The sequence below is a fragment of the Trachemys scripta genome, chromosome 4 (assembly GCF_013100865.1).
Source record: "Trachemys scripta elegans isolate TJP31775 chromosome 4, CAS_Tse_1.0, whole genome shotgun sequence".
Classification (NCBI taxonomy): Eukaryota; Metazoa; Chordata; order Testudines; family Emydidae; genus Trachemys; species Trachemys scripta.
In genome coordinates, this window is record NC_048301.1 from 2,532,390 (window position 1) to 2,545,797 (window position 13,408).

The following is a 13,408-nucleotide window of genomic DNA, read 5'->3' on the forward strand; positions in this document are numbered from 1 at the left end:
GAGGCTGGGTGGGTGGGAGGGTGAGCTGGCCAGGAAAGGCATGTGGCCGTTCCCCTCTCTCAGAGATATTGTTCCAGACACCCTGCAGATTTACAGACTTTTTCAAGATTTTCTTTGCAACCATGGGGGCTGGAAACTTAGTTTTTGTTTTAAATGAAAGCTGAGATTATGCTGTGATCACATGACTCCAGGACCTTGCCCTTTCCCCCCAAACTCTATGTCTCTATGGAACTTTCTTTTGTCATCTCCGGTGTTTGCAAAACTTCCTGTTTCAATGTCTTCTGCAAATGCACCTGCTATGGCATGTGAATGACTAGTGCAATGTAACTAGGTGACAAACGCAGCATGATGTTTAACCCCCACTTGTAGATAATTAAGATTTTAAATCAGACCAGACCCAATGCCAATTAACCATTAGACAACTCACCATAGCCCAATTCATTGCCATTTACCAATGGCAAAGCTAACTTGGACCAACCAGGGCAGGCAGACAAACTTGATGGCTACAGGACAGAGCATCATTACCTCCTACCTTAGAAGATGGGAGGGGTTCTGTCCTCAGGGAGGAGGGGTCAAACAGGTGGGTTTCACTGTCACACCAACATAGGGTGACCAGATAGCAAGTATGAAAAATCAGGATGGAGTGTGGGGGATAATAGGCACTTATATAAGAAAAATCCCCAAATATCGGGACTGTCCCTATAAAATCAGGACATCTGGTCACCCTACACTGACACCCTAGATTACAAAGAGAAGGTGCGAAAGGAACTGTGCCTCTGCTGATGAGATGCTAGCATACAGCGACCCAGCCACCCACGGACAGTCCATTATTAGGGCTATTACAGAGAATGTTTCTGTTAGACTTGAGAGGAGACATCGTTACACCACTCGTCCTTAGCAGCCATCTAATCATGACCACCCCTGCGACAAATTGGGAACACACCTGGGCTTTTTCATAGGACTATCACGTGTCCAGGCTCAATTGTGCATTGCTGCCTGAGCGAATGCACTGCGTTAAATCAAAGGAGGCTCCAAAGGGAGGTTGTTAAGGAGCCCACAAAGGGTAAAACAGTGACACAGATAAGGCAAGATCAGTGCCCTGCTTCAAAGGAGTTAATATAACAATGGCTGGGCCTGTAATTGCTGGGATCACCTCTGGAGCCCTTTTTAAAAATTGGCATCACATCTGCTATCCTCCAGTCATGTGGTACAGCAGCTGATTTCAATGATAGGTTACAGACTTCAGTTAGTAGTTCTGCAATTTCACATTTGAGTTCCTTCAGAACTCTTGGGTAAATACCATCTGCTCCTGGTGACTTATTACTGTTTAGTTTATCAATTTGTTCCAAAACCTCCTCTAATGACACCTCAGTCTGGGACAGTTCCTCAGATTTGGCACCTAAGAAGACTGGGTCAGGCTTGGGGATCTCCCTCACATCCTCAACAGTGAAGACTGATGCAAAGAATTAATTTAGTTTCTCCACAATGGCCTTATCGTCCTTGAGTGTTCCTTTAGCACCTCGATCATCCAGAAGCCCCACTGGTTGTTTAGCAGGCTTCCTGCTTCTGATGTACTTAATTTTTTTTGCTGTTATTTGTGTAATTCGCTATTCCCGTTGTATTTTATGTACCTGTCTTAGTTGTATTCTGAAAAAGTCAGAATGGTGAAACAATGGTTAAAGAACACTTCCAGCTCTAGATTCCCAAAGCCGCCGAATAGATTTGGGTACCTAATACCCATTAAAATTAATGAGAACAGAATTCAAATCCTGAAGTCAGCTTTTAAATTTTCTGTGAAAGCACTCAGACATTAATTCAGGTGACTCCATCTGAAGGGACAGACTGACTCTCCGAAGTTGATCAAAAATAACCTGATGAAGCTTTTACCCCTTTGATCCTTTCTTATGGCCACTTTCCCATTAATCCTCCAGATGACACAGGCTCTGAGCACACACAACTCTGTGTATTCAACTCTATGGGCTACTAGTGTCAAAACCTGCAAGATCAGACTCTAAAGAGCTGATGTATTTTTGGCTTGGGGTTTCCCCCATAGAAGGGGGAGGCTTCCAGAAGTTCCCTACTTGAAATGATGTTGCTGGCAAATGCAGAATCTCAGGAAACGAGAAAATAACATTGGCAGCAGCGGTGCGTGACTTTGTGCATGCCCGGAGATGAGGATGTTTGTGAGGGCAGGTGTGGGGTGGAACAAGGCAAATAGGATTTATCAGGACAAACTGTGCCCTACAGTAGGTTTGTGGGATCCCCAGGAATTTCCATAGGAGCCACAAGCGCTCCTCCAAGCGCAACATGCAGCACCTAAATTATATTAGATACAGGGACAGACTCTGACCACCTGCACTAGCCCCGGGGGTAAGTCGCTTCCTTCAAAGCAGCATGGCATCCTGCTCTGTTTTCAAAAAGCACCCGAAGCTTTTCTCCCTATGCCTCAAGGGTGTTAGAGCAGCCACCTTGTCCCTTTGGCCGAGACCAAACCGGGAAGTGATGGAACAACGCAAGGGAGACGCTTTATTTGAGCTTTCTAGCCCCGATTTGCAAACGAGTGATTCAGACGGTTGAAATAAATTTCCTGGAGCCAGGTTCTCAGCTGGCGTAAATCAGCATAACCTCACAGAGCTCAGCAGAGCTATGCAGTTTGATGCCACTTGAGAATTTGACCCTCTAACTTGTGGAGGCGTAACTGAACCAAAGCAACTCCTGATTCTGATCTCCCCTCCGTTTTATAGCCGTGTAACCAAAGCAACTCCTGATTCTGATCTCCCCTCGGTTTTATAGCCGTGTAACCAAACTAACTCATGCACTTACTCCTGATAAAACCAGAGTTACGGAGAGCACAATCACACCTTGAACCTTTTGAAGCTAACTCACTGATTTCAAGTCCATGGAGAAGATGAGGCAGGGTGGATTGATTTAAATCACCAATTTAAATTGTGATTTAAATTAGAAATCAGAAAACCGTTGATTTAAATAATCAGTTTTAACTGCATTTTGCAGTTATACTTTTTAGTTATTTTCCTGCAGAGAGGCTTTGTAATAATAATGGAGATATCCTATTTCCTAGAACTGGAAGGGACCTCGAAAGGTCATTGAGTCCAGTCCCCTGCCTTCACTAGCAGGACCAAGTACTGATTTTGCCCCAGATCCCTAAGCGGTCCCCTCAAGGATTGAACTCATAATGCCAGGGTTAGCAGGCCAATGCTCAAACCACTGAGCTATCCCTCCCCCCATGGGTACCATTAAAACACTGATTTGCAACTAAATATAGTCTTTACCCTAAAATTGGTGTTTCTTTTTGCTAATCAGGAGGATATGGTATATCTATATACATTTATTTGAGCAACTATCTAGTTTAACTTATATTTATTCACATTCTTTTTATGTTAGGAAATGGTAAATGAGGCATTTCTTATTTAATAGAGGATTAATAATAATTTGTGTCAAGCACTATTTGGATGGAAATTCAAATTTAATGTAAAATGCACCAAGACAGCATTTTAATTTTGTTTTCAAATTAATACCTTAATTGTGCTTAATACATAAGAAAAAAGTTATCCAAAAAAGTTCATCAAACCATGTTGTGCATTTAAAACTAGCCAATTTATTAAACAAAGGAACTATCACCTGTAATTGGTTAAATGAACTGATTGTTTCTGGTCACTATGTACTTCAAAGATTTTAGAACTAGTAGATCTCATTCTCTTTCAATTAGTTTTTATTCATAAATTGAAAACGGAAAACAAGGTTTGCTGCTTTTCAGTTTCCAATAAGTTTCTTAGCTTTGAATGAACTTGTCATTGGACTGAACTATTTGAATAAACTGAAATGAAGAAAATATTCTCTCTGCACCTGCACAAGAGGCTATTGCTGTCAAAAAATGGTTTATCATGTCAACAAATTCTGGGTCCAGGTGTTTAGCCAATGACTTCCCAGTTCTGTGGTCTGATGTTCTCTAAAACTTTGCAGCAAATATTGCTACTGAATATTATTTTTGTTTTTAATTTCATAGATTCATAGATTCTAGGACTGGAAGGGACCTCGAGAGGTCATCGAGTCCAGTCCCCTGCCCGCATGGCAGGACCAAATACTGTCTAGACCATCCCTGATAGACATTTATCTAACCTACTCTTAAATATCTCCAGAGATGGAGATTCCACAACCTCCCTGGGCAATTTATTCCAGTGTTTAACCACCCTGACAGTTAGGAACTTTTTCCTAATGTCCAACCTAGACCTCCCTTGCTGCAGTTTAAACCCATTGCTTCTGGTTCTATCCTTAGAGGCTAAGGTGAACAAGTTTTCTCCCTCCTCCTTATGACACCCTTTTAGATACCTGAAAACTGCTATCATGTCCCCTCTCAGTCTTCTCTTTTCCAAACTAAACAAACCCAATTCTTTCAGCCTTCCTTCATAGGTCATGTTCTCAAGACCTTTAATTTAAATCTTAATAGATTGTAATAATTTTATACCTCAACATAGGTTGTCAGTTTCAAATGTAATTGTAAATTGCTTTATTTAAAAAAAACAACAACTGTATTTAATTTAAATTAAAAAAAATCCCATATAAATCAAAATGTCCATTAAAAAAAAATATTCTTATCCACCCTGACTGGAGCTGATGCTAGTTTGAGGCTCTGTATCCTCCATGTTTTCTCTCAGACTGATTCTAGCGCTTGGTGCTGCTGCCTAATGACTTTTTCCCAGCGGTATGAGCGTGCTGTTGCCCAACATAAACAGAATTCAATTTCTTATTCAAAGTATGTTCTCTGGGGCTACGATTTCAGCCTGGACCATCGGAATCGATTTGCACAGACATCATTCTTTCTCACCTAATGAATTAAAAATTAACCCACCAGTTGGTTTAGTTCAGTGATTTTCACCAGCTCTAATCTTTAGCCATATATATTACAAATATTTCTTCCCAAGGATACAGGCTATCACTCTATTGGCATTGCTGGATTTTGAGTGTGTTTTTCTCCTGCAGTCTGTGTAAATATTTCAGCAGTTGTTGCTCGCATGGATCAATGTTCTTTAAATAAGTAGTTTTAGACTTCGCATGTGCATCCCATTGCTTAAAGTTAAGCCAACATTGAAGTGTTTTACTGAAAGGGGAGAGATTTAGGCATGTGCTTAAGCACTTTGGTGAACTCGGGTCCCGGTGCCTATCTCAACACCCCCTCCTCCCCACAAATGCAGTACACAGAACCCAGAATGGGACCCTCTTTTTGTTACACAGCTGTATGCGTCACATCCATAAAACATCCCTGTGTAGGGAAGTGAATTGTGCAATGATAGTGTGATATATTTCAGTGAATTCTAATGAAACAGGTTTGTTGCATAGTGTATGCCTTCACACCCTTTGCAAAGAAATGGGAACAAAACTTGCCATAAACTTGCTTAAAAAATAAGGGGCCAATTTCACAGACTTAGTAGAAAAGCTGCCACCATAAGAGCTACCCCTGGGCCTCCTGCTAAACTCTAATGCTCGCTGTACCCAAATCAGCAGAGTTCATTCTAATGGATCTAGCAATGGAGGTGGTTTCCAGGACAAGGATTATTAGTCAAGGGTCTCGTCCATGTATTTCAACATGCATATCATAAAAATGGCAGTACTAGGTCAGACTGATGGTCCATCTAGCCCAGTATCCTGTCTTCTGACAGTGGCCAGTGCCAGGTGCTTCAGAGAGAATGAACAGAACAGGGCAATCCAGTGATCCATCCCCTCTCATCCAGTTCCAGCTTTTGGCAGTCAGAGGTTTAGAGAACCCAGAGCATGAGGCTGCGTCCCTGCCGATCATTGTTCATAGGTCCATAAACGGCTATTTTCCAGTAACTTATCTAGTTATTTTCTGAACCCAGTTATACGTTTGGCCTTCACAACATCCCCCAGCAATGAGTTCCACAGGTTCCATAGGTGTGAAGAAATACTTCCTTTAGTTTGTTTTAAACCTGTTGCCTGTTAATTTAATTGGATGACCCCTGGTTCTTGTGTTACACAAAGGGATGAATACCACTTCCTTATTCGATTTCTCTACACCATTCATGATTTTATAGACCTTTATCATATCCCTGCTTAGTTTTCTCTTGTCTAAACTGAATAGTCCCAGCCTTTTTCATCTCTCCTCATACGGAAGCTGTTTTATACCCTTCATCATTTTTGTTGCCCTTCTCTGTACCTTTTCAATTCTAATATATCGTTTTTGAGATGGGGTGACCACATCTGCATGCAGTATTCAAGATGAGGGTGTACCATGGATTTATATAGTGGCATTATGATATTTTCTGTTTTATCTGTTTCTTTCCTAATGTTTCCGAACAACTGTTACCTCTTATGACCTTTCCCCCCCCCCCCCCCACCCCACTATCCCATATGACTCCAAGATCTCTTTCTTGAGTGGTAACAGCTAATTTAGACCCCATCATTTTGTAGGTACAGTTGGGATTATGTTTTCTAATGTGCATTACTTTGCATTTATCAAAAATGAATTTTATCTGTCATTTTGTTGCTCAGTCTCCCAGTTTAGTAAAACCCATTTGTAACTCTTTGCACTCAGCTTTGGACTTAACTATCTTGAGTAATTTTGTATCGTCTGCAAATTTCCCCACCTCACTGTTTTACCCCCTTTTCTAGATCATTTATGAATATATTGAATAGGACTAGTCCCAGAACAGACCCCTGGGGGACACCACTATTTACCTCTCTCCATTCTGAAAACTGACCATTTATTCTGCCCTTTGTTTCCTATCTTTTAACCAGTTACCAATCGATGAGAGGACCTTCCCTCTTATCCCATGACAGCTAACTTTGTGTAAGAGCCTTTGGTGAGGACCTTGTCAAAGGCTTTCTGGAAATCTAAGTACACTATATCCACTGGATCCACCTTGGCCACAGGGCCGGCTCCAGGCACCAGCTGAGCAAGCTGGTGCTTGGGGGCGGCAGATTGTTGCAGGCGGCATTCTGCCCAATCCTAGGGCGGCACGGCCACTTTTTGTTGTTGTTGTTGTTCTTGTTCCGCTCCAGCCGCCCTGTAGGGGGCAGCAGCGCGGAGGACTGGAGCGCCCTGCAGGGCAGTCCTCTTCCTTCCCTCCCCGCCGACCGGAGCGGAGCCCTCGTGGCAGGAGGCGGCGCAGTGGGAGGGACCACATGGCAGTGCCCCTTCTGTAGCCCTGGCCTCCCCCTTCTCTCTCTCTCCCGTCCGTTCCCTTCCCCCTCTCCCCCAAGCCGGTCCCCCTGCACCCACACTCCGGCCACGCCGCAAGTTGTTTTTTTTTTTTTTGCTTTGCCGTTCTGGCCGCCCCGTTTTTTGTTTTTTGTTTTGCTTGGGGAGGCCAAAAAGCCAGAGCCGGCCCTGCTTGGCCATATGCTTGTTTATACCCTGAAAGAATTCTAAGAAATTGGTGAGGCACGATTGCCCTTTACAGAGCTATGTTGACCCTTTCCCAACACATCATGTTTATCAATGTGTCTAAACAATTTGTTCTTTATTATAGTTTCAACTAATTTGCCGGGTACTGAAATGAGGGTTACTGGCCTGTAATTGACAGGATTGCCTCTAGAGCCTTTTTTGTTGTTGTTTTTAAGCCTGGACTTTCTATCTCTATGGAGATTCTCTGGTACCGTTTGATTCGTTTAAGATTTTGTTATATTTGCTTCTATGCTTTCGGTCACACACACTGCCCCTCCCCCAGCATAACCCACTCTCTCATTCCAATAAATGTTGTACCATTATATTACCACATCCCATTGATTATCTTCATCCCACCAAGATTCTGTGATTCCTGTTACATCAATATCCTCATTTAATGCCAGGCACTCAAGTCCATCCCGCTTAGTATTGACACTTCTAGCATTTGTATATAACCATTTATAAAACTGGTGAATATTTAGTTGTCTGCCTTATGGCAATTTACCAGGCAGTTCTCCTGGTCATCACAAACCCAGCTATCTATATTTCTGCATAATCAAACTCCAAATTACTGTTCCCTGACTCTTTGTAATAACTGGGGTCCCCTCCCCTGAAGGGTATCCTTGGTGCAAGAGGATACCATGGCATCATCTGGAAGGTACTAACTATAGGATTGATTTCCCCCCAGCCTGATGTTCTCCTTCCTCCTCAACAGCACAGAGGCTGTCAGACTGGAGGTGGGGCCACTCCACCATTTTCCTGAAAGACTATCTACGTCTACATCTCTATACATATATATATCCAGTTCAGCCACTCTGGTCTCAAGAGCTCTGAGGGCCAGGAGTTGCTTGCACTGATGGCAACGTAGAATCATAGAATCTCAGGGTTGGAAGAGACCTCAGGAGGTCATCTAGTCCAATCCCCTGCTCAAAGCAGGACCAATCCCCAACTAAATCATCCCAGCCAGGGCTTTGTCAAGCCGGGCCTTAAAAACCTCTAAGAAAGGAGATTCCACCACCTCCCTGTGTAGCCCATTCCAGTGCTTCACCACCCTCCTAGTGAAATAGTGTTTCCTAATTTCCAACCTAGACCTCTCCCACTGCAACTTGAGACCATTGCTCCTTGTTCTGTCATCTGCCACCACTGAGAACAGCCGAACTCCATCCTTTTTGGAACCCCCCTTTCAGATAGTTGAAGGCTGCTATCATGTACACATGTACACCACCTACCCACAAGGCAGGTAACCAGACATGCTGCATTCAGTGCAATAAACTGGATAGCCCCCTCTGCAGGCAGAAATCTAGTAGCATTCTCTTTTACTCTTGTGGTTTTGTTGTTCTTTGGTTTTTGACAGGGTTATTGGCCTAAGTTTAGAGTATTAGTTTATAAGTTTAGGTGTGTCTGGCTCTCACACTCCCCCTCTCATATAATTCCCGTTTGCTGCTTCTGTTCGTTGGCAACACGAATCTGGATATCCTCCATCCCCTTTGGACTACTAACTCCTGCTCAGATTATTAAAGTTCCTGGCATCATGATGATCTGAACTATTCATAGCCATTAATTTCTTCAGGTATTTTGCCTGTTTGCCAGCTGTAGGAAAACAGTCCTTTTTAAAACATGGTCATTCAGCATTTTGCAACATTTGTGTATTTTGCTGGGGAGGGGGCGGGTGAGTTGGAGTGTTTTGGGGAGCAGATATGTGTTCGTAAATAAGGAAATTAATGTTAAGGAGGAAACCATCTCCACAGAGTGTATTAAACCTCCTTCCCGGCTAACAAAGCAGGTCTAGAACCGTGCCCCTCCATATGTGGAACAGGGGCAAGGCTAGAGCATGACTGAGCATCCGCTCTGTAGCTGCCGCCCGCCGTATGCAGAACCCCTTCCGTTCCATTCAGTATTCCTTGCAGAGGGTCCCTTGGGCCTCCATCTCCCCTTCGTGGGCAACTGCAATCCACTCTTGCAACACCTGAGCCCACAGCTGCCCCACAGCCTCTGCTGCCCTACAGAGGAAAGCAACTCACCTGCCTGCTCCCTTGCAGGTGCAGCCACACCCAGTCTCACGCCTCAAGGACAGGACCTGGGCAAGGGGTTGGGGGCTGCAGCTAGGGATGCAAAGGAGTGGGGGGATCAGGAGCCAGCCCAAAGCAGCGGTTAGTGGCTCTTGGAAGGGGCCCTTGGTGCCCCCTTTCACCTCTGGATGCCTCCTGTGGAGGGAGCATTAGTCCTGGACTGCTTCCCCCTGCAGGCATGGGAGTTTGAAGGATCACAGGTATCAAACCCAGACCCCCAGGCAGTGCCCAGGCCCTGTCCACTACACAGCAGCTCCCTTAAGTAACAAGGGAAGGGTCCAGTGAGAGGTTAGCTCACAGAGGGCCCCACCCCACAGCTCCCAATTCACAGAATCACAGAATCTCAGGGTTGGCAGGGACCTCAGGAGGTATCTAGTCCACCCCCCTGCTCAAAGCAGGACCAATCCCTAACGAAATCATCCCAGCCAGGGCTTTGTCAAGCCGGGCCTTAAAAACCTCCAAGGAATTAGGGGGAAACATCCAGCTCCCTTCATTGCCATCATCCCTTTGTTTGCAGCTGATACCAAGCTGGGAGGGGTTCAAGTGCTTTCGACAATAGGATTAAAATTCAATATGATCTGGAGAAATGGTCTGAAGTAAATAGGATGAAATTCAATAAGGACAAATGCAAAGTACGTCACTGAGGTTGCATACATACAAAATGGAAAGTGACTGCTTAAGAAAGAGTATTGCGGAAAGGGACCTGGGGGGTCATAGTGGACCACAAGCTAAATATGAGTCAACAGTATAATGTGGTTGCAAAAAAAGCAAACATCATTCTGGGATGTATTAGCAGGACTATTGTAAGCAAGACACAAGAACTAATTCTTCCACTGATTAGGCCTCAGCTGGAGTATTGTGTCCAGTTCTGGGCACCACATTTCAGGAAAGATGTGGACAAATTGAAGAAAGTCCAGAGAAGAGCAACAAAAATGATGAAAGGTCTAGAAAACATGACCTATGAGGGAAGATTGAAAAATTTGGGTTTGTTTAGTCTGGAGAAGAGAAGACTGAGAGGGGACATGATAACAGTTTTCAAGTACATAAAAGGTTGTTATAAGGAGGAGGGAGAAAAATTGTTCTTCTTGACCCTTGACTCTGACCACTAGACCTGACCCCCCATACCCTGGTCATTGCAGGGAGTCCCCTTCACACTGGTGAAAGCAAAGCTGGCTGCCCTGCCACCACTGAGGAAAGCTCGTAAGAAGCAGAGTGCTTCTTTTTCGACTGATGAGATGGGACATCCCCTCACTCCTATCCTAAGGAGTGCTTACTTCTCTCTGTGTCAAATCTGCCTCCTCCTCTTGTGCCCTCACCCCCGCTCCTCTCACTACCCAGGCTGAAACTCTGAAAATTGTATTCAAAATAGTGGACTTCCTGTTCCAGGTCAGGAAAGGTCACAATATTTTGTTTCCATAAGGTAGTTTTGAAATTTCTTAAACAGCACATTTCAGTATTTTTATTACATGGTAAATTGTGAAATTTTGGCTTTTCAAAAAAGAACTAGATAAGTTAATGGAGGATCGGTCCATCAATGGCTATTAGCCAGGATGGACACGGATGGTGTCCCTAACCTCTGTTTGCCGGAAGCTGGGAATGGGTGGCAGAGGATGGATCACTTGATGATTTTCTGTTCTGTTCATTCCCTCTGGGACACCTGGCATTGACCACCGTCAGAAGACAGGAGACTGGGCTAGATGGACCTTTGCTCTGACCCAATATGGCCGTTCTTATGTTTATCCCAATTTGGATTGAAAAATCTTGAAATGGGGGAATTTGACATGGGATGGAAATGCCATTTTCCTACCAGCTCTATTGAAAACCATTTGATTAAAACATTATGCAAACGGATTTTAACGTATAGGTTTTTCTCAAACTAATCACTATGTTTTTTATTGCTGCTCTCTGATTGCATTACTGTAAAGTTATAAACAGAAAGAAGGAAATCTATAAGATTTCAAGATAGCTACATTAATATTTCCAGTGGAAAATGTCATGTAAACACATATTTGCATGAATGTTCACAAGATTTTCAGTGAAATATTCTTGTGAACAAAACCAAACCTCCACTACTGCAGATATTCATGGGACATTTTTAAAAGAGGTTATGAATACCATCAAAGTAAATTTGTGGGTCTGATTCCAATTAATCCTTGCAAATACTATTTTGCATTCACTTAGCTCTACTCAGGACACAGTATTGAAATCACTATCGCTTGATTATTTCTGGACTAAAGTCTTTCAAGTGCAGCAAAGGCAACCTGATAAAAGGATACTCTGAACTGACCTTTTAGGTGGAAGCTGATGCATCTGAAGTAGTGGGCAGTAGCCCAGGAAAGCTTATGCTCTAATAAATTTGTTAGTCTCTAAGGTGCCACAAGTACTCCTGTTCTTTTTGCGGATACAGACTAACACGGCTGCTACTCTGAAACCTGAAATTAAAATAAGGCTTGTTTAGTTCCTGCATAAACACCGCCTGACACAAAATCTTTACAATACAAATTAGGAGCATTGAACAAAGAATGGGATACTCATACAAAGTGATTAACTTCTCCAGTGTCGAGTCAGCCCACTAGAAGCCTTTATTAATCATTAATCATTTACATTCTATTCAAATGAAGGTGCCTGCCTGCCAGCAATAGCAGTTAGCCCTGGGTGCTCTGCCAGGTGACACTAATGGCATTGATTAGGTCTCAGTCACAGACACCTCTGACTAATCTGAGCTTGTTTGATTGTGACTGTTCATCTTCCCACTCCCACGTCTCCATCAACACCCTGCAGAGCACTTCACTCTCTAAATAACTGTCCCCCATTGCTGAAATCAACTAACATTAATAAATGCATGAATCTGCCCATTAGAGTGACAAAACTCCCGAGGAAATAAACTCCACGTAGGTGTCAGCCGATTTCCAAGTATTCTTTTCCCCACAGGAAAAAGGGTGCTCCCTCATTACCAAAGGGCAAGAAACGATGGCTCCAATTTTAGGGGAGTCGAAGGATTAAATCAGAGTGACTTTTCCAGTTCCTTGGGCTTATCATGCCATATCCTGGCATTTCAGCACTTCACCACCCAGCCTTACTGCACTCGGAAAGCCAAAGCTGGTGTGAGTGTATTTTTAAAATGTAATTTCTTTTGTTTCTTCAAAAAGCAAAAATAATCCACAATCTGCGTGTTTGGCTGGACCCCACTGAAATCTGTCCTGTGCACACTACAGAGCTGTCCAAAGCCCCTGGAACTCCTTCCACTGACTTCAACAAGCTCTGAATCAGATCTTAAATGAGCCATGCATCTATGTTAGCAGTGACCACAGGGGTAGCATCGCCTTCTTTTGCTGAGAAGTCTGGCCAAAAAGCACTCAGCCAATTTTACCAGAACTCAAGGCCACTTTTCAAAGTGCAGCCTGTTTTCTGGCCGACTTTCAACTGCCTGCACCCCACTGTTTTGGTGCTGGAGATGTTTAAAAGAAAAGGTCAGATATTTTATTTTATTTTTTCTTTCTGTAATGGTAAAAGTACATGTATTTCACTCTCCTCCCAGGAGAAAGTTCTCTGCAGCTCTTTTTTTATAGCAAACCTGACTGATTTGTCATTGTTCCTGACAAACACAAACTAACAATTCCATTCTAAAAAACAATTCCATTCACGTATTGATCATAGCTAGGTTACTGTGTTCACCTACCTACCTATCCTACCTACCTTTCAGTAACTACATTGGAATAGTCTCGGAGCTCAAAATGAGTTATGCTCCATTTAGAGCTTATTCAACTGCTTTTAGAAAATCAGAAAGAAAACAAAAAGAGAGCAGAGAAATCAAACACATTGGCAATAAAATCAGACAAACCACAAATGTTTTCACTTAGCAGCTGACGAGCAAAAGTCACTTTGAGCTCTGATTTATCAGCAATCTGTGCTAAGGAAT